At 41.9% G+C, this 19,915-nt stretch overlaps 1 protein-coding gene across 2 annotated transcripts in view; it reads left to right on the forward strand.

The window, feature by feature from the left end:
- The window catches only part of RARB (retinoic acid receptor beta), a 696,217-nt gene that overhangs the window by 482,598 nt on the left and 193,704 nt on the right, over positions 1 to 19,915 (forward strand). The window lies entirely within an intron of this gene.

Raw genomic sequence — 19,915 nt, forward strand, 5'->3', positions numbered from 1 at the left:
GATAAATTCCCTTTCCTGCTGTTGTAATCACCATGTCGGATGTCAAAAGTCGGATGGTTAGGACAAGGATCCTACTTTGGTCCGACTTCAATGATATTCAATGAGCTGAAGTAGGATCAAAGTCGGACCAAAGTAGTACAGGAAGCATTTTCAAAGTCGGACCGACTTGTGTCGGACCAGTTAAGACAGGTCTCATAGGGAAATATTGGTTTTAACACGTCACGTGACATGAGCTCCCAATGTCGAAGCGTTTTTCGGACAAGTGTGAACCCAACCATAAGCACATACTGTAGCCAGTCTGTGGGAGACAGAATTATTGCTGGTTGGTAGGGAATCACATACTTATTTTACTTACTGAACTGCAACTCAATTTATAACATTTGTATGGATATTTTTTTCTGGATTTTTGGTTGATATTCTGTCTCTATCATTTAAAATACACCTATGAAAAAAAAAGAATTATAGACCCTTCATTTCTTTGTAAGTGGGCAAATGTACAAAATTTGCAGGGGATCAAATAATTATTTTTGCCACTGTACACAACTAGCTAAACCTTAGTTACCCATCCTCTAAGCTTTATCATCATATTCTGTCATTTTCAAGTACTGAATTCTTATGATGATGTACATATTTTCTACACCAATTATGCTTTTGCATATTTATTCAAATTAGACAACATCATGGTGTGCCTCAATTATAATAAGTTATGATGTCCAGTCTACGCCTCTGTATGAAGCAATTAAAGAAAAGTTGAACTCCGTTCAAAAGGGTAATAAAAGACCTTTGCAATAGAGCTTCTTAACCTTGGATTTGATTTGTGCTTGCTGTGGCAGTAATATGTTGCACCCCTTGTAACCCACAATGGCCAAATATCACAGCAAAGTGCTGTTAACTCATAAAGGTAAAATGCTAATGGTCATAGTTTCTGATCTTTGCTCTGATACATTTTTATAAACTAATGAAAAGCATCATATTCTAAGAATTTAAAGCAGGAATGTGATGTTTTTATGGCGTTTGCTGTCAGATGGGTCATACATGGTGACCCATGAGTTGTTTCTTATTCATTTTGTAATTAGGAAGTGAAAGACTGTGGTGGGGTTTTTAATCCCTTGTTGGCACCTGTAATTGTAAACCTGCAATCAGTAAAAATTGGGTTTATGCAAGAATCTGAATATTCGGTCTTGCCTAATTTCAAATGTACAGACTTCTTAAAGCGGAGGTTCACCCATAGCCAACACCTTTTCCCCTTGGCTTCATGCTTGTTTTGTCTAGGGGAATCGGCAATTTGTTTTAAAATATGATCCGTACTTACTCGTCTTCGAGATGCATCTTCTCCGCCGCTTCCGGTGTATGGGCTGCGGGACTGGGCGTTCCTTCTTGATTGACAGTCTTCCGAGAGGCTTCCGACGGTCGCATCCATCGCGTCACGATTTTCCGAAAGAAGCCGAACGTCGGTGCGCAGGCGCAGTATAGAGCCGTACCGACGTTCGGCTTCTTTCGGCTACGAGTGACGCGATGGATGCGACCGTCGGAAGCCTCTCGGAAGACTGTCAATCAAGAAGGAACGCCCGCTCCCGAAGACCCATACCCGGAAGCGACGGAGACGATGCATCTCGAAAACGGGTAAGTACGGATCATATTTTAAAACAAATTGCCGATTCCCCTAGACAAAACGAGCATGAAGCTAGGGGGAAAATAGAAAAAAAAAAAGAATTGGGTGAACTCCCGCTTTAATTAAAGATGTATATTCCCTATTTTTTTTATAAAAAGCCCAACTCCAGGAAAATTTAAAAATCCACCCTTGCAGTGGAGCCCTCCTATATTGAAATGGTTAAAGGCTCATTATGTATAGAGAAGAGATGAAGAGGCACTTCCACTTACCTCCTGATTCGGCAATCTCCACCTCTTCCACCCTTTTCTGTGGGCCGAGACTCAACGTTTTTTTGGAACTGCGCAGGCCGCAGAAAAATTGCAGCTTAGATCCGACGGCGTAAGAAGATGTACGCCTGTCGGATCTAGCCGAGATGCCGTTGTATCTTGTTTTGAGGATTCAAAACAAAGATACGACGCGGGAATTTTGAAATTACGCCGGTGTATCTACTGTAATTTCTTTGTGGATCTGCCCCTAAATGTAAAAATTCTTGTGTAAACCTAATCATGACGTTATTTTGAATTATTTCTGAAATACAGATAAACACTATCCTACAAGTGAGTGAATGAGTTTTTTGTTTTGCTAAAAAAAAAAAAAACCTTTCATCTGGCTAGCTGTGTTTGGTGGCAGGGTTCTGTTGACGTAGGCCTGATTCACACCTATGCAGGTTGCAGTTTGCATTTTGAGTTTTTTTAAATTCACTCCATCTATGGCCAGTTTAGTTCTCTTGACAGTCACTTTATCACTGACCAGGAACAAGTATAGTGATAACAAATTCTGACACATTTCTGATACACATTTACGGCTTGCTTGTTCCCAGTCTTTGCCTCAAAGTTACTGAACTTGAACACAAGCAACCACTAGCGCTGGTTATTGGCATTTTCAGGAGCGTAGCTGTGGCAGCTTCCATGCTTCTCCCATGACAGGTGTACTAGAATCCATCCTCCTTTACAAAGTATGCAAACTTCCAAGACAGATTTGAATATCATTGGTGGCAAGAAGAGTAGTCCAACATCAAACGCAGGTGTGTTCCATGAGATTATAGACAAAAAAGAAGGGGGTGAACTGGTACAGTTTACTTGATTGAGGAATATTAATGTTTAGCAGGTAGAGTACGGTATATTGTATATACTTCCTGTATGCTGTTCAAGGTTTAATTTTCCATTTTCGGCACGATTAAAAAGGGTTGCAGATGTTATAATATGATTAGTTTATGGCCATGTTTGACTAATAAGAAAACATTGTGCTCAGTGTTGTTAAAGGGGTTGTTAAGGTTTGTTTTTTATTTTCTAAAAAAGGTTCCTTTAACCACTTAAGACCAGGACCTTTAGACAGCTAAAGGACCTGGTCAGTTTTTGCAATTCGGCACTGCGTCGCTTTACCAGACAATTGCGCGGTCGTGCGACGTGGCTCCCAAACAAAATTGGCGTCCTTTTTTTCCCACAAATAGAGCTTTATTTTGGTGGTATTTGATCACCTCTGCGGGTTTTATTTTTTGCGCTATAAACAAAAATAGAGCAACAATTTTTTAAAAAATTCTATATTTTTTACTTTTTGCTATAATAAATATCCCCAAAAATATATAAAAAAAAGTATTTTTCCTCAGTTTAGGCCGATATGTATTCTTCTACCTATTTTTGGTAAAAAAAAATCGCAATAAGCGGTTATAGATTGGTTTGCGCAAAATTTATAGCGTTTACAAAATAGGGGATAGTTTTATTGCATTCTTATAAAAAAAAAATTTAATACTAATGGTGGCGATCAGCGATTTTTTTTTTTTCGTGACTGCGACATTATGGCGGACACTTCGGACAATTTTGACACATTTTTGGGACCATTGTCATTTTCAAAGCAAAAAATGCATTAAAATGCATTGTTTACTGTGAAAATTACAATTGCAGTTTGGGAGTTAACCACAAGTGGGCACTGAAGGGGTTAAGTGTGACCTCATTTGTGTTTCTAACTGTAGGGGGTTGTGGCTGTAGGTGTGACATCATTGATTGTGCTTCCCTATAAAAGGGAACACACGATCGATGACAGTGAACGGGGAAGCTGTGTTTACACACAGCTCTCCCCGTTCTTCAGCTCCGGGGACCAATCGCGGGACTCCAGCGGCGATCAGGTCCACGGGTACCGCGGTCACGGAGCTTCGGACCGAGTCGCGGGCGCGCGCCTGCGACCCACGGCTGGGCACTTAAAGAGGACGTACCTGTACTTGCTTGTGCCCAGTAGTGCCATTCTGCCGACGTATATGTGCAGGAGGCAGTCCTTAAGCGGTTAAGCTAGAGCATTGTTGGTTCACTTACCTTTTCCTTCCATTTCCATTTCTAAATGTTTTTGTTCTTTGTCTGAAATTCTCACTTCCTGTTTCTCCTCAGTAAGCTTTCCACCATCATCCGAGCGGTGGAAAGTCAGTCAGACCAGCTTACTGAACAGCCTCCTGAGGAGAAACAGGAAGTGAGAAATTCAGATAAAGAAAACAAGGAAAAAAACAAACATTTAGAAGGGAAAAGGTAAGTGAACCAACAATGCACTAGCTTAATGGAACCTATTTAGAAAATAAAAAACAAACCTTTACAACCCCTTTAATGATTACTGTAGTCTGAAATAAAATTGTATCGTAGCATACAAACATTATATCATTTGACACCACAGTAAATGACTGAAATCTAATATGCATTCCTTCTGCATGATGCCCTGAAATTCTGCATAGTTTAGGAGGTCTTTACACAGTATAATGGGCAGCCATAAGTCTCCTATGCTCGGTCTCTTAACCTCGGAGTAACATGCATCTCCCACATATTGGCACAACACAGCCACAAAATGAGCAGCACCCATTATCACAGAAGTTGTCGCAGTCTCCGTGTCTCTGACACTTAGCATCCTGTATAGCAAGGTCTGCAGAAAGAGGACCCAGTGATGTCTAATGCTGCCCACACAAAGGAGACATTGTTCCGGGTGAAGAGAAACTGGTGCTTTGGCAAATGCCGCTGTCTGTTCAAGGCTTGTCTCTTGTTCTGAGCATTGAAAAGGCGACATTCCATAGCTGGCAATGCTCTCAGTTCGGAGTCTGCAGGCCTCAACAACTTGCTGATTTATTTTATTACAAGATAAAAATCTAAAGTCTAGTACACATGATAAGAATATCGGGCGAATGGTCGTCTGTTTTTTGTTTGTTTTTTGCATACATATCGAACTAAAGTTACAAAAAATTTTCGTAAGACAGAATACAACTTCGGAAGCAATGTATTGCATTGTATTCTTTCGCTTCCAAGCATGCGTGGTCTTGGTCGCACAATTTTTTTCGTACAAACACTATATCCAGCTTTTCATTCTTCATAGGGACAGGACCTCAAAATTTTTGTGTGCTATTGGGTTAAGATCTGTGCCGGCATGTTCCAGATGTGGTAATTCGGGGTCTCTGACACACCTACTATGGTTCTGCCCTAAGCTCCAAAGTCATTGGGTGGAGGTTGTGGGCACACCTAATGGGCTTCTAGATAGTAACCTTTTAGTGCATCCACTTATATGCTTACTTGGCTACGTTCATCACTCCACGCTTAAGCCACCAGTATGGATCACTGTTGTGTGTGTGCTGTTGTGTATATATATATATATACACACACAGGGCCAGATTCAGGTACATTTGCGTATCTTTGCCCGGGCATAACGTATCCTATTTACGTTACGCCTCCGCAACTTAGACGGGCAAGTGCTGTATTCTCAAAGCACTTGCTCCGTAAGTTGCGGCGGCGTAGCGTAAATCGGCCGGCCTAAGCCCGCCTAATTCAAATTTGGATGAGGGGGGCGTGTTTTAATTAAATCTACTGTGACCCGACGTTATTGACGTTTTTCCCGAACGGCGCATACGCCGTCCGTAGAATTTCCCAGTGTGCATTGCTCCAAAGTACGCCGCAAGGACGTCATTGGTTTCGACGTGAACGTAAATGACGTCCAGCCCCATTCATGGAGAAATTAGCGCAAACGACGTAACTTTTCCAAATTTCGACGCAGGACCGACGGCCATACTTAACATTGTTGCGCCGCACTTATGCCACCATATAGCAGGGGCAACATTACGCCGGAAAAAGCCTAACGTAAACGGCGTAAATTTACTGCGTCGGCTGCGCGTACATTCGGGAATTCGCGTATCTAGCTAATTTACATATTTCAATGCGTAAATCAGCTTACACGCCCCTAGCAGCCAGCGGAAAATTGCAGTTACGATCCGACGGCGTAAGAGACTTACGCCTGTCGGATCTAATGGATATCTATGCGTAACTGATTCTAAGAATCAGACGCATAGATACGACGGCTCGGATTAGGACTTACAACAGCGTACATGGCGCTGCGCCGTCGTAAGTCCTCTGAGAATCCGGGCCACCGTATCTGATATTTTTGTAAATATTTTATAAAACTGTTTTATGTGACAACACTGAAGAAATGACACTTTGCTACAATGTAAAGTAGTGAGTGTACAGCTTGTATAACAGTGTACATTTGCTGTCCCCTCTAAATAACTCAACACACAGCCATTAGTGTCTAAACTGCTGGCAGCAAAAGTGAGTACACCCCTAAGTAAAAATGCCAGAATTGGGCCCAATTAGCCATTTTCCCTCCCTGATGTCATGTGACTCGTTAGTGTTACAAGGTCTCAGGTGTGAATGGGGAGCAGGTGTGTTAAATTTGGTGTTATTGCGCTTACTCTTACTCTTTCATACTGGTCACTGGAAGTTCAACATGGCACCTCATGGCAAAGAATTCTCAGAGGATCTGAAAAAAAGTATTGTTGCTCTACATAAAGATGGCCTAGGGTATAAGAAGATTGCCAAGTCCCTGAAACTGAGCTGCAGCATGGTGGCCAAGACCATACAGCGACAGGTTCCACTCAGAACAGGCCTTGCCATGGTCGACCAAAGAAGTTGCTTAGCATCATATCCAGAGGTTGTCTTTGGGAAATAGATGTATGAGTGCTGCCAGCATCGCTGCAGAGGTTGAAGGGGGGGGGGGGGTCAGCCTGTCAGTGCTCAGACCATATGCCGCACACTGCATCAAATTGGTCTGCATGGCTGTCCTCCAAGAAGGAAGCCTCTCCTAAAGATGATGCGCAAGAAAACCCACAAACAGTTTGCTGAAGACAAACAGACTAAGGACATGGATTGCTAGAACCATGTCCTGTGGTCTGATGAGACCAGAATAAACTTATTTGGTTCAGATTTTGGTTCAACAATGTGAGGGGTGTACTCAATACTGTATCTATATGTCTGAATATTTCAGTCAGTTCATTCGTTTTCAGTTGTATGGAGAAAGGCTCCAAACAGCATTCATATATCTCTAATCAAATGCAGGCTGAGTCTATTAATTCTATGAAAAAGTAAATTCCAAGCAGTAGCAGGGAAGTATAAGTGCAGTGCATTAATAATGGAATAATATTTGCAGTTCAAGCAATCCTTTGGCTGTACATGTCTGCAGTCACATGTGAGAGAAAATAAGTACACTCCAACAATTATTGATTATATGAGAGAAAATATATTCCAAACTCCATTCATCAGTCTCCAATCACGATGACCAATGTGATGCAAATTGAATGCCATTTATTAATATACTTTTATATTGTTGAAGCAGCCTGTTGATATGAGGATTGTATTTGAAAAAAAAGTCAATGTAAAGAAAAATCCTCAGGGTATACACTTGACATGGATCCCGTCACTTATTTCAGTCAAGGCCAGGGCTCAGGCTCACTCCAACACCCACAGAAGTTTCATTAAAAAATACCTGTGTATAAAGTTCATATAGATGAAGATGGGTTTGATTTTATTACATGGACATCTGATGCGATATATTACATAAGACATTGTGCAATAGCTATGATTAAGCACTGAATCAGCGTGAAATGCGTTCCTCCTTGTGAAGATGTTGTTTAACCCCGGACCATTTTGCTGCTAAAGGACCAGGCCACTTTTTGCGATTCGGCACTGCGTCGCTTTAACTGACAAAATGTACTTCCTTTTTTCCCCACAAATAGCGCTTTCTTTTGGTGGTATTTGATCACCTCTGCGGTTTTTATTTTTTGCGCTATTAAACAAAAATAGTCGCCATGTAGCCACGCCCCACCATGATCACTATCTCTTATGCCGCGTACACATTACCGCTTTTCATGACGTGAAAAATGAAGTTTTTTTAAAAATGTCATTAACCACTTAAGGACCGGACCAATATGTTGCTACATGACCCAAGGGGTTTTTACAATTCGGCACTGCGTCGCTTTAACAGACAATTGCGCGGTTGTGCAACGTGGCTCCCAAACAAAATTGGCGTCCTTTTTTCCCCACAAATAGAGCTTTCTTTTGGTGGTATTTGATCACCTCTGCGGTTTTTATTTTTTGCGCTATAAACAAAAATAGAGCGACAATTTTGAAAAAAATTCAATATTTTTTACTTTTTGCTATAATAAATATCCCCCAAAAACATATATAATTTTTTTTTCCTCAGTTTAGGCCGATACGTATTCTTCTACCTATTTTTGGTAAAAAAAATCGCAATAAGCGTTTATCGATTGGTTTGCGCAAAATTTATAGCGTTTACAAAATAGGGGATAGTTTTATTGCATTTTTATTAATTTTTTTTTTTTACTACTAATGGCGGTGATCAGCGATTTTTTTTCGTGACTGCGACATTATGGCGGACACTTCGGACAATTTTGACACATTTTTGGGACCATTGTCATTTTCACAGCAAAAAATGCAATGTAAATTGCATTGTTTATTGTGAAAATGACAGTTGCAGTTTGGGAGTTAACCACAGGGGGCGCTGTAGGATTTAGTGTTCACCTAGTGTGTGTTTACAACTGTAGGGGGTGTGGCTGTAGGAATGACATCATCGATCGAGTCTCCCTATATAAGGGATCACTCGATCGATGCAGCGCCATAGTGAAGCACGGGGAAGCCGTGTTTACATACGGCTCTCCCTGTTCTTCAGCTCCGGGGAGTGATCGCGACGGATCCGACCGCCGCATGTAGCGGGGGGGTCCCGATCGGACCCCCCACCCGCTAGAAGGCAGGGACGTACAGGTACGCCAATATGCCTGTACGTGCCATTCTGCCGACGTATATATACATGCGGAGGTCGGGAAGGGGTTAAAAACGATCGTGTGTGGGCTCCAGAGCATTTTCCATGACGTGAAAAATGGGCATTAAAAATGTAGAACATGCTCTATTTTTCGTGTCGTGAAAAAACGGTCGTGTGTAGGCTTTAACGACGTGAAAAAAAAAGGCATGCTCAGAAGCAAGTTATGAGACGGGAGCGCTCGTTCTGGTAAAACTAGCGTTTGTAATGGAGACAGCACGACAGCCGTCTCTCACCAAACGTTTACTAACACGAAATCAGCAAAAACAGCCCCAAGGGTGGCGCCATCTGAACGGAACTTCCCCTTTATAGTGCCGTCGTACGTGTTGTACGTCACCGTGCTTTGCTTGAGCATTTTTTTTTTCACGAACATGTGTAGGCAAGGCAGGCTTGATAAGAATCACGTCGAAAAAAAACATTGTTTTTTCTAGACCTTTAAAAATGGTTGTGTATACACGGCATTAGACTATTTATGGTGGACTATAAGGGATTATTTTCGTTATTTTGAACACAAGTATATGACAGCCCTACTGTAAAGTGGGCACTTTGGTGTATTTATTATTACTTAAGAGGGAAAAGTTTTAGATTTCTTTCTTTGTATAGAAGGTGGGGGATGTCTAATAATTCCAAAGATATCCATATCTATCCCTGTAATCCCTCCCAGATATCAACATGTGGGAGATTCTTTTGTAAAATGTCTCTGGAATACTTTATTTTACCTCAGTACAGATGTAATTGTTATAAAGAGGGACACAGATCTTTGTAAATTTCACATTTATCACCCTCATTAGTTGGCAAAAACAAAAGCCTTATTAAAGAGGGAATTATAATCACTTTTTAATTCAATTCCTTCAAAATTATTTGCTTCTCCTGGAAAAATAAAAAATTTAGCAAGGTTACCATAATCCTTGCATAATAAACAATTTGCTCTCTTAATTTTAGGGCATGTTTTAGAACTGGCATAGTGTAAAAAAAGGTGAAAATACTTACCTCTGTTCTAACGGTCCAACATCCACAAAGTCCCTCACTGGCACCGGCATCTTCTTCCTGGCTTTTTCCGGCTGTATATACAGCTCAGTGTACATTGTTCAGGGGATTGAGAACAGGCAGGTACATGTAGACATTGCGGGGTAGATCCACATAGAAATAGATCGGCGCAGCGTATGTGAGATACGCTACACCGCTGTAACTTACTTTTGGCTGCTTTGAATCCTCAAAGAATTTGCGCCGTAAGTTACGGCGGCGTAGTGTATCTCTGGCAGCGGAATTCAAATTGCGATTAGGGGGCGTGTTTCATTTAAATGAAGCGCGTCCCCGCGCCAAATTAACTGCGCATGCTCCGTTTCTAAATTTCCCGCCGTGCATTGCGCTAAATGACGTCGCAACAACGTCATTTTTTTTAACTTAGACGTGAATTACGTCCATCCCGATTCACGGAGGACTTACGAAAAAAAAAATTCTAATTACGATGCGGGAACGACGGCCATACTTAACATGGCAAGTCTAACTATACGCCGCAAAATACCAGCTTTAACTATACGCCGGAAAAAGCCGACTAGAGACGACGTAAGAGAATGCGACGGCCGCGCGTACGTTCGTGGATCGTCGGAAATAGCTAATTTGCATACCTGACGCGGAAAACGACGAGAATGCCACCCAGCGGACGCCGAAGTATTGCATCTTAGATCCAAAGGCGTACGAAGCCGTACGCCTGTCGGATCTAACCCAGATGCCGTCGTATCTTGGTTTGAGGATTCAAACTAAAGATACAACGCGGGTAATTTGAAAGTGCGCCGGCGTATCAGTAGATACTGATCGTAGGCAGGTAAGTGAAAGTTTATTTTGTATAGTTTTACAGCCGGGCACAGCGGGGGTTAAAAGTTTTAGGTCAGAGAACTCCTTTAAGTGCTTGTATCACCCAAAAGACTATCACAATAACTGCGCTGTCATATGAACTTTTGTGAGACTTCACGTTCAGCTGTCTTGTAAACTAGTGACATACAGTATCTCACAAAAGTGAGTACACCCCTCACATGTTTGTAAATATTTTATTATATCTTTTCATGTGACAACACTGAAGAAATGACACTTTGCTACAATGTAAAGTAGTGAGTGTACAGCTTGTATAAGAGTGTAAACTTTCTGTCCCCTCAAAATAACTCAACACACAGCCATTATTTTTTCCATCCACTCTATATTTGTGTGTGTCATGCCTTCTTTGTAATTAATAAATATGTTGACCTTAGTTGGTTCATTGAGTCCCAAACATTTAGTCTCCTTATTCAACTTACCAGGGATGGAGGTATAGACTAGGTTTTGCCTCATTTAAAGTCCCACCTTAGCTTTAGTATAGCAATCTGTTCACACAGCCAGTAATATCTAAACCGCTGGCAACAAAAAGTGAGTACACCCCTAAGTGAATATGTCCAAATTGGGCCCAAAGTGTCAATATTTTGTGTGGCTGCCATCATTTTCCAGCACTGCCTTAACCCTCTTGGGCATGGAGTTCACCAGAGCTTCACAGGTTGCCACTGGAGTCCTCCTCCATGATGACATCATGAAGCTGGTGGATGTTAGAGACCTTGCGCTCCTCCACCTTCTGTTTTTGGATGCCCCGCAGATGCTCTATGGCAGTGGTCATCAACCCTGTCCTCAGGGCCCACTAACAGGCCAGATTTTATGTATTAGCTTGGGGAGATGCAGACTAGAATACTGAAATCACTGAGCAGCAAATGATATCACCTGTGATGTATTTCAATTATCTTTCAAACCTGGCCTGTTAGTGGGCCCTGAGGACAGGGTTCATGACCACTGCTCTATGGGGTTTAGGTCTGGAGACATGCTTTGCTAGTCCATCACCTTTACCCTCCGTTTCTTTAGCAAGGCAGTGGTCATCTTGGAGGTGTGTTTGGGGTCATTATTATGTTGGAATACTACCCTTCCGCCCAGTCTCTGAAGGTAGGGGATCATGCTCTGCTTCAGTATATGACAGTACATGTTGGCATTCATGGTTCCCTCAATGAACTGTAGCTCCCCAGTGCTAGCAGCACTCATGCAGTCCCAGACCATGACACTCCCACCACCATGGTTGACTGTAGGCAAGACACACTTGTCTTTTGTCTTTGTTCTCCTCACCTGGTTGCAGCCACACAAGCTTGACACCATCTGAACCAAATAAGTTTATCTTGGTCCCTTTAGACCACAGGATATAGTTCCAGTAATCCTTGTCCTTAGTCTTCTTGTCTTCAGCAAACTGTTTGCAGGCTTTCTTGTGCATCATCTTTAGAAGACGCTTCCTTGTGGCATGACAGCCCTGCAGACCAATTTGATGCAATGTGCAGCGTATGGTCTGAGCACTGACAGGCTGACCCTCCACTCCTTCAACCTCTGCAGTAATACTGGCAGCACTCATACATCTATTTCCCAAAGAAAACCTCTGGATGTGACGCTGAACATGTGCACTCAACTTCTTCGTAATGAATAATCGCAGCGTCGCTGTGTGAAATGCATCTACCTGTACCTGTTTGCTTGTCCTGTGGTGTTTTTCATGTCACAGATTTTACAATAAAGAGATTCATCACTACCTCGGTGTGCAGCCATCCATTCTTTTTTATCCAAATTGCCCTGTCGGTGAGCCGAGGCTAGCACCCCTGGGAGGAGTCTGTTCTCAAGCTTACCTGGTTGCATCACTCACCTGGAGTGGCATTTTCTTTTCCTATCACTCAATTTCTTTGGTCGACCATGGCAAAGCCTGTTCTGAGTGGAACCTGTTAAACCGCTGTATGGTCTTGGCCACAGTACTGCAGCTAAGTTTCAGGGTCTTGGCAATCTTCTTATAGCCTAGGCCATCTTAATGTAGAGCAGCAATTCTTTTGTTCAGATCCTCAGAGAGTTCTTTGCCATGAGGTGTCATGTTGAACTTCCATTGACCAGTATGAGAGAGTGAGAGCGATAACACCAAATTTAACACACCTGCTCCCCATTCACACCTGAGACCTTGTAACACTAACGAGTTACATGACACTGGAGAGGGAAAGTGGCTAAGTGGCCCAATTTGGACATTTTCACTTAGGGGTTTACTCATTTTTGTTGCCAGTGATTTAGACATGAATGGCTGTGTGTTGAGTTATTTTGAGGAGACTGCAAATTGACACTGTTATACAAGCTGTACACTCACTACTTTACATTGTAGCAAAGTGTCATTTCTTCAGTGTTGTCACATGAAAAGATTAGGGCTGTGCAAATTAACTTTTAATTAATCGATTAATCTTTATTTTTTTTGATCGATCAAAATCTTTTTGATCGATTAAAATTCTTTTGATTGGTACTCACCTCTCCGCTGGCTTCTGGTCCTTCAGAGAGTTCCGTCGGAGATCCAGTAATGTCACGAACAACGGCGGGGCTTGCCGTGTCCATCTAAAGGGCTCCTTTGCTGTGCCTTCATATCTCCATGACGGCGGGACCTTACTATCTGCCACACGCAAGGGCTGTTACACTTTCCTCTATCACTTCCCTCTATCAACCTGGGATTCTACAACCATCGACTGGGAGTTGTGATAGTTCCCTTCATGGGACATCTACATGCCGACGGACTGATGTTAATCTCTCCTCATCTGGATTCAGTAGTGGAATCGTTGTACACATTTTTATACCAATATCATACTTGGCTACATGTTTTTATGACTGGTTTTGGTACCGCTTGGTATTATTCACACCGTTTTTACAGTTTATGTAGCTACATCGATTTTATCTCCAGTGCAATATTTATTTGGTTACCTACTTGAAGACTATAAAAGTTTTAATTTTAATGCTATTTCCATCGAGCGCTGACTTTGTGTGTTTTATGTATCCCGTAAAAATATTTACAAAAATGTGAGGGGAGTACTCACTTTTGTGAGATAGTGTATCTGGAAGTGTTATGCCGCATACACACGATCGGTTCGTCTGATGAAAACGGAACGTTTTTATTAGACAAACCGATCGTGTGTGGGCCCATCGTTTTTTTTATCCATCAGTGAAAAAACTAAGAACTCAATGCATGCTCAAAATCAAGTCGACGCATTCTCGGAAGCATTGAACTTCATTTTTCTCAGCACTTCGTTGTGTTTTACGTCACCGCGTTCTGAAACAATAGTTTTTTTAACCGATGGTGTGTAGGCACGACTGATGAAAGTCAGCTTCATCGGATATCTGATGAAAAAATCCATCAGACTGTTTTCATCGGATGAACCGATCGTGTGTACAGGGCATAAGAGACATCACAAAATAGTGGTAGCATCTCTACATCTGAAAGGTAAAATTGCACAAAGGAGGGAGCATTAGTAACTGACCATTGTGTCGAATAACCTGATGTTTAGTGACAAGAAAGCAAAAAATTGTTGACAGTTTCTCTTTAAATACAATAACATAAAATGGCATCAAAGAGTATACAGAGAAAATACTTTACAAAATGCTGTATCTGCCCTTTATCGCCTTGTTGTTCTCACACGTTTTGTTTAACTCATCTGCAGTTATGTTAATGTCTAAGAATAGAATCTGTAATGTCAGTAATAATGGGATTTTTTCATGACCCAATTACATCCATTGATGCAATGAAAAAACAACCAAAATACAAAATACTAAGAACAGATCAGCGTCATGAGTGGGTACTCATTTTTAATTGGAAAATCTGTAGAAACTTTTATTACAAAAATAATAGTTTCCTGCTCTTGGGTTTAGCAAATATAATATTCTTATGTTTAAAAAGAGTGTTATTTATTTCAAAATAAATTTAATACACTTATTTATTGTTGTTTTTTTTTTTTTTCATATTTAGGCCTCATGCACACTGGACGTTAAAATAACGTTATAAAAACGCCAGTAGCTTTGCAGTGAATTTTTTCAGCTTTTTTCAACGTTTTTTCAATAGCGTTTTTAGCGTTTATTAGCGTTTTTCCACGTTAGCCTTTTTTGGTTGAAGAATTATTTTATTTTTTTCAATGGACGCTTTTGAGCGTTTATCAGCATTTATCAGCGTTAGAGCGTTTTTACAGCTGAAAAACGTCTCTCAGAACCCACTAGTTTTTTTTTTTTTTTTACTGCTCTAAAACGCCACTGCCCAAAACTGCTGATAACAGCCTATGTGTGCATGGACACATAGGATAACATGATGGAGAGTTTATTGACTGTAGAAAAAAACGTCTACTGCCAAAAACAGCTGCTGTAAAATTGTCCAAAAACATCCAGTGTGCATGAGGCCTTATGCGGCGTACACACAGTTGTTTTTCGGCATGAAAAAAAAAGAAATTTTTCAGCATGTCCAAAAAACGAAATTTTTCCAACTTCATCATTAAAAACGATGTTGCCCACACACCATCATTTAAAAAAAATTATGAACAAATCGTGGTGACGTACAACACGTACGACGGCACTCTGAAGGGGAAGTTCTATTCACCTTTGGGCTGCTTTTAGCTGATTCCCTGTTAGTAAAAGACGATTCACGCTTTTTTGTCTGTTACAGCGTGATGAATGTGCTTACTCCATTACGAATGGTAGTTTTACCTGAACAAGCGCTCCCGTCTTATAACTCGCTTATGTGCTTCTAAAACGTCGTTTTAGCCCACACGCGATGATTTTTTACAACCCGAAAAACGACATTTGAAAAAACAACATTAAAAAATGCAGCATGTTCGAAAAAATTTTTTTGTCGTTTTTCAGAAGCCGAAAAACGATCTGAAGCCCACACACAATGATTTTAAATTACGTTTTTAAAAACTTTGTTTTTTTTTCATGCCGAAAAACGACCGTGTGTACGCGGCATTATACTTGCTAAAGGTACTGGATGCAGAAATACAGATCAGGGAGAGGTTTGACAATAACAGAGCCCATTTGCCAACACCGTGGATCTTATGAAGCATTGGCAAATATTTAGGGGCAAAATCAGTAGACAAGAATGGAAGCAAAAGATAATTACATTAAAGTGGAGGGAGACAAATTGTTATTTTTTTTTTTTAAGTCAGCAGCTACAAATACTGCAGCTGCTGACTTTTAAAATAAGGACACTTACCTGTCCAGCGTGCCCGTGATGTCGGCACCCGAGGCCGATCCGTCCCTCAGTATTCAGATGCTGCCGTCGCCATCTTCGGTAAGGGAATCGGGAAGCCTTGCGGTTTCACGTCCTGGTTCCCTACTGCGCATGTGCAACTCACACTGTGCAATGCCACTGGTCCCCGGCTGTCTTCTGGGCCCCCGTGTGTCTCCCAGAAGGCACCGGGGGGGGGGGGCGCTGGACATGGCGTAGACTCCGGCAGATAATAGATAATGTGGTGGTCTATGCTCGGAAGTGGGTGCAAATACCTGTCTTAAAAAGCGGCTGTTCCATTTTTGTGTGGACCTCCGCTTTAACACAGGGCTGTGGAGTCGGAGTCGAGGAGTCGGAGTCGGGGGAAATTTTGGGTACCTGGAGTCGGAGTCGGCAAACAATGCTCCGACTCCGACTCCGACTCCTACTAAATTTAGATTGGAATAAAAAAAAAAAAAAAGCAAGTTTAAATGTCCCAATTCACAAAAAGTTATAATTAATGACTTCTCTACTGTAAGAATAAAGACCAATGCATGCAGTGCCTCACGTAACCGCAAAACGAACACGTTAAGTGACCGTGAAGAAGCATGCTTTTCATGTGCTTCACTATATGGCACGCAACGCACAATTAGGAGCTGCAATACTTATACTTTCCATAGTGTTGTGTTCTGCTTTTACAGGGAACGCATGTTAGAGAACCAGTAAGTGTCCAAATAAAAAAATTCCAACAGGAGTTTTATAAAGCACTAAAAGAAGTTGAAAAGTATGATCGCTCATCAAAACTTACTGTTGAAGAAGCCATCCTTGTTTATCCAGAGATCGTTAGTGATGTGGCCAGAATAGTTACTGCAATGCCACCCATCCAAGTCAGTGTCGAAAGATTATTTTCAGCCCTAAAAATAATAAAGTCTGACTTAAGAGCCTCTATGAAAGAGGATCTGGCAGAGGCAATTCTCTTCCTTAGAACTCTACATTGAATTTATTTGCATTTGCTAAGCCTAGAACTACATTTCAAGATTAATATAAACCATTTCTAGGTTTTGCAGATTTTGTTTTTGGTTCATTATAGATAAGCTTTGTTTTTGTTCTAAAACAACCAAATAATGTGGTTTGTATTTTTGAACTGGTAAAGATCCTGTTCCTGATGTTTATGCCTGCTGCTACTATCCAGTCACTTGATTGTTTTCATTGTGTTTGTCTTTTGCTTAAACTGTGAAATACAGTAGACTGTTGGCTTCCCAGCCAGTAGTCCTGTGGTAGGTTGCGTTTCTTTCACTCAAGGAATGTATAAAATACATTCGCATATTAATACAGAGGAGTCGGAGTCGGGGAGTCGGAGTCGGAAGTACATAAAACGGAGGAGTCGGAGTCGGAACATTTATCTACCGACTCCACAGCCCTGCTTTAACATCTATGTAGGTTTTCCATTTTTGTCATAGTTTTCTGTGCTTGGCAGTGGAGGCATTCAGTTTAGTCTCAGGCTGGCAATTCATTATAGTATATTCATACAATTTTCTGTACAATTTTCTTTAGATTTATCTTCAACTATGTAGTGCAAGGGCCTTCCTAATTGGATACAGTTGAAAGTGTTGTTTAGATTTGACCTCATATTCTATGTTTTTTGGTAAATCTAAAAGAAAATTGTACAAGAATGTTTAACATGTATGGCCAGCCTAAAGCTGGCCATAGACAGAGTGAATTTCTTTCCTTCATCAACACAGTCAGAAGCTGTTGTGTTCTCCTGGCTGGGAGAGCCATCTCCACTAAGAAACGGTTATAATAGCCGCTAACAATGATCGCATGTAAAATACAACAGGTTGGTTGTACCCAAGTTGATCAATCGATCAACTTGGGCGCATTGAGCCTGCCCATACATGGTTCGAATCTCAGCTGGTTCCTGAAGAGCTGGCCAAGATTCAAACCGTTTATGGCCGGCTTTAGTTGGGATCAGTTTGGTGGATACGTTTCCTCCCACACTCTAAAGACATGCTGGTAGGTTAATTCGAGATTTTCCTAGCTTGTGACGGAAAATATTAATTATATGAAGACAGGAGGCGAGTATCTTATGCATTATCTTTCTTTAATAATGCCCATAGCAGAAATACAACTTTTTCAGTGATTTCAAGTACAAAAAACGTTTTAACTGAAGAAAAATAAAACTACAATACCCAGCAGCCCTCAGGCTGGGTCTGCCAATCATGAGGCAGGACAGCCGGTATATAAGGGGCTGCCCCCTTAGAACCTTCCTCTTTCTTGAGGCGAATCGGCAGGGAACCTGGAACAGCAAACAGTTCGAAACACCGGGCCTGACAAACTGGAACTTCGGTACAGGATTCAGCCGACGGCATCTCGACTCCGGATCTGGAACGCAGTAGGAGCCTCCATATTCGGTCTGCGGTGAACTAAAACCCGTGGATCGAAACGGGAACATCAATCCCAATGGGGATAGCGAAAAAACGAACTTCCGGGACGTAACAGCCTCCGACTTGCGGGATGTGTGATTCAACAGCCTAGAACAAGAGATAAACAACATCGTGATAGGGTTGGGTCGGGAGGGAAGATACTCGCCTCCTGTCTTCATATAATTAATATTTTCCGTCACAAGCTAGGAAAATCTCGAATTATATATCAGACAGGAGGCTCATATCTTATGCAAGTTCAAAGCTTTAACCATGTATATATATATAAATGATAACAAATGAAACAACTACAAAACTGACATAGATATGTGTTCCTCCGGTCTGAAGCAGAATTGGCGGAAGATGATCGGGACGACCAGTCCGCCGCTAGCCGTAGGTCCTAGAGGGAGCCGGTCGAGGTGACGTCCGTAGTAGCCACCGCTCCACTGGAGGAGAGGGCAACCAACGGGGTTATGTCAAACCCTGCTATTTCCATGACCGACCGTAGCCCTCTGGCTAACGTAGCCAAGGAATCCGGAAGCTGAGGTTTAACGTAGGAAATGAGGAGTTGGGAGAATGCGAAGATCGCAGCGGGGCCGTCAAGGACTCAGAAGCCTGTATACAGTGGAGCACGCACAGTTGTGGATGCGCGGAGAAGAACGGGTAGAACCCGATTGAGTCCCGTCGCTGTCCCACGCACGACGGAAAAGCCTGACTCTCCGAGGCGAGATCCGACACCTGGATATGTCCAACGCCGAGGCGCCTGACACACGTTTGACGGAATCAGACACGAGAGGACAGTAAGCTTAAAGGACAATAACCTCAAGACAGAGGGAGATTGTCCCCCCAGTCCGAGCGCGTGGTCAGGACCTCGGTCACCTCCCAAGAGTGCTGAAACCTTGGGTGTGATGGGCGTGGAAACTTGAACGCCTTTCCCAGTTGATACACCAATGGATGTTTACCCACCGGTAGCAAGTCTACAAGGGAGCGGTAGGCTGAAATCGCAGAGCGATAGACGTTAGGGGGGCTATAGGACTTCCTGGCTACAAAAGAATCCGCCAGATAGGTGGTCACTACCGGTAGACGCCTGTACGGGATCAACCCGTCGTTGATCATACCACCTAACCTAGAGTTCCCAGGCTGATCGAGATGTCGATCTAGTCCCGGGGCCAACGATATTACAAAAGTAAGATATTACCAGCATGAAAGAACAAACGATATTATAAAAGTAAGATATTACCAGCATGAAAGAACAAACAATATCACATAGAAATACTTATCTCTGCCATGAGCAGAAAGAAAGAGGAAGGTTCTAAGGGGGCAGCCCCTTATATACCGGCTGTCCTGCCTCATGATTGGCAGACCCAGCCTGAGGGCTGCTGGGTATTGTAGTTTTATTTTTCTTCAGTTAAAACGTTTTTTGTACTTGAAATCACTGAAAAAGTTGTATTTCTGCTATGGGCATTATTAAAGAAAGATAATGCATAAGATATGAGCCTCCTGTCTGATATATAATTGACTTCTGTCTAAATAGGCCCTAGTATGTGCATGTATGAATGTGAGTTAGGGACCTTAGATTGTAAACTCCCCAAGGGTAAGGACTAATGTGAATGTACAAATATATATATATATATATATATATATATATATATATATATAGGTAAATTGATGGCGCCATAT

The sequence above is a fragment of the Rana temporaria genome, chromosome 5 (genome assembly GCF_905171775.1).
Source record: "Rana temporaria chromosome 5, aRanTem1.1, whole genome shotgun sequence".
Taxonomy (NCBI): Eukaryota; Metazoa; Chordata; class Amphibia; order Anura; family Ranidae; genus Rana; species Rana temporaria.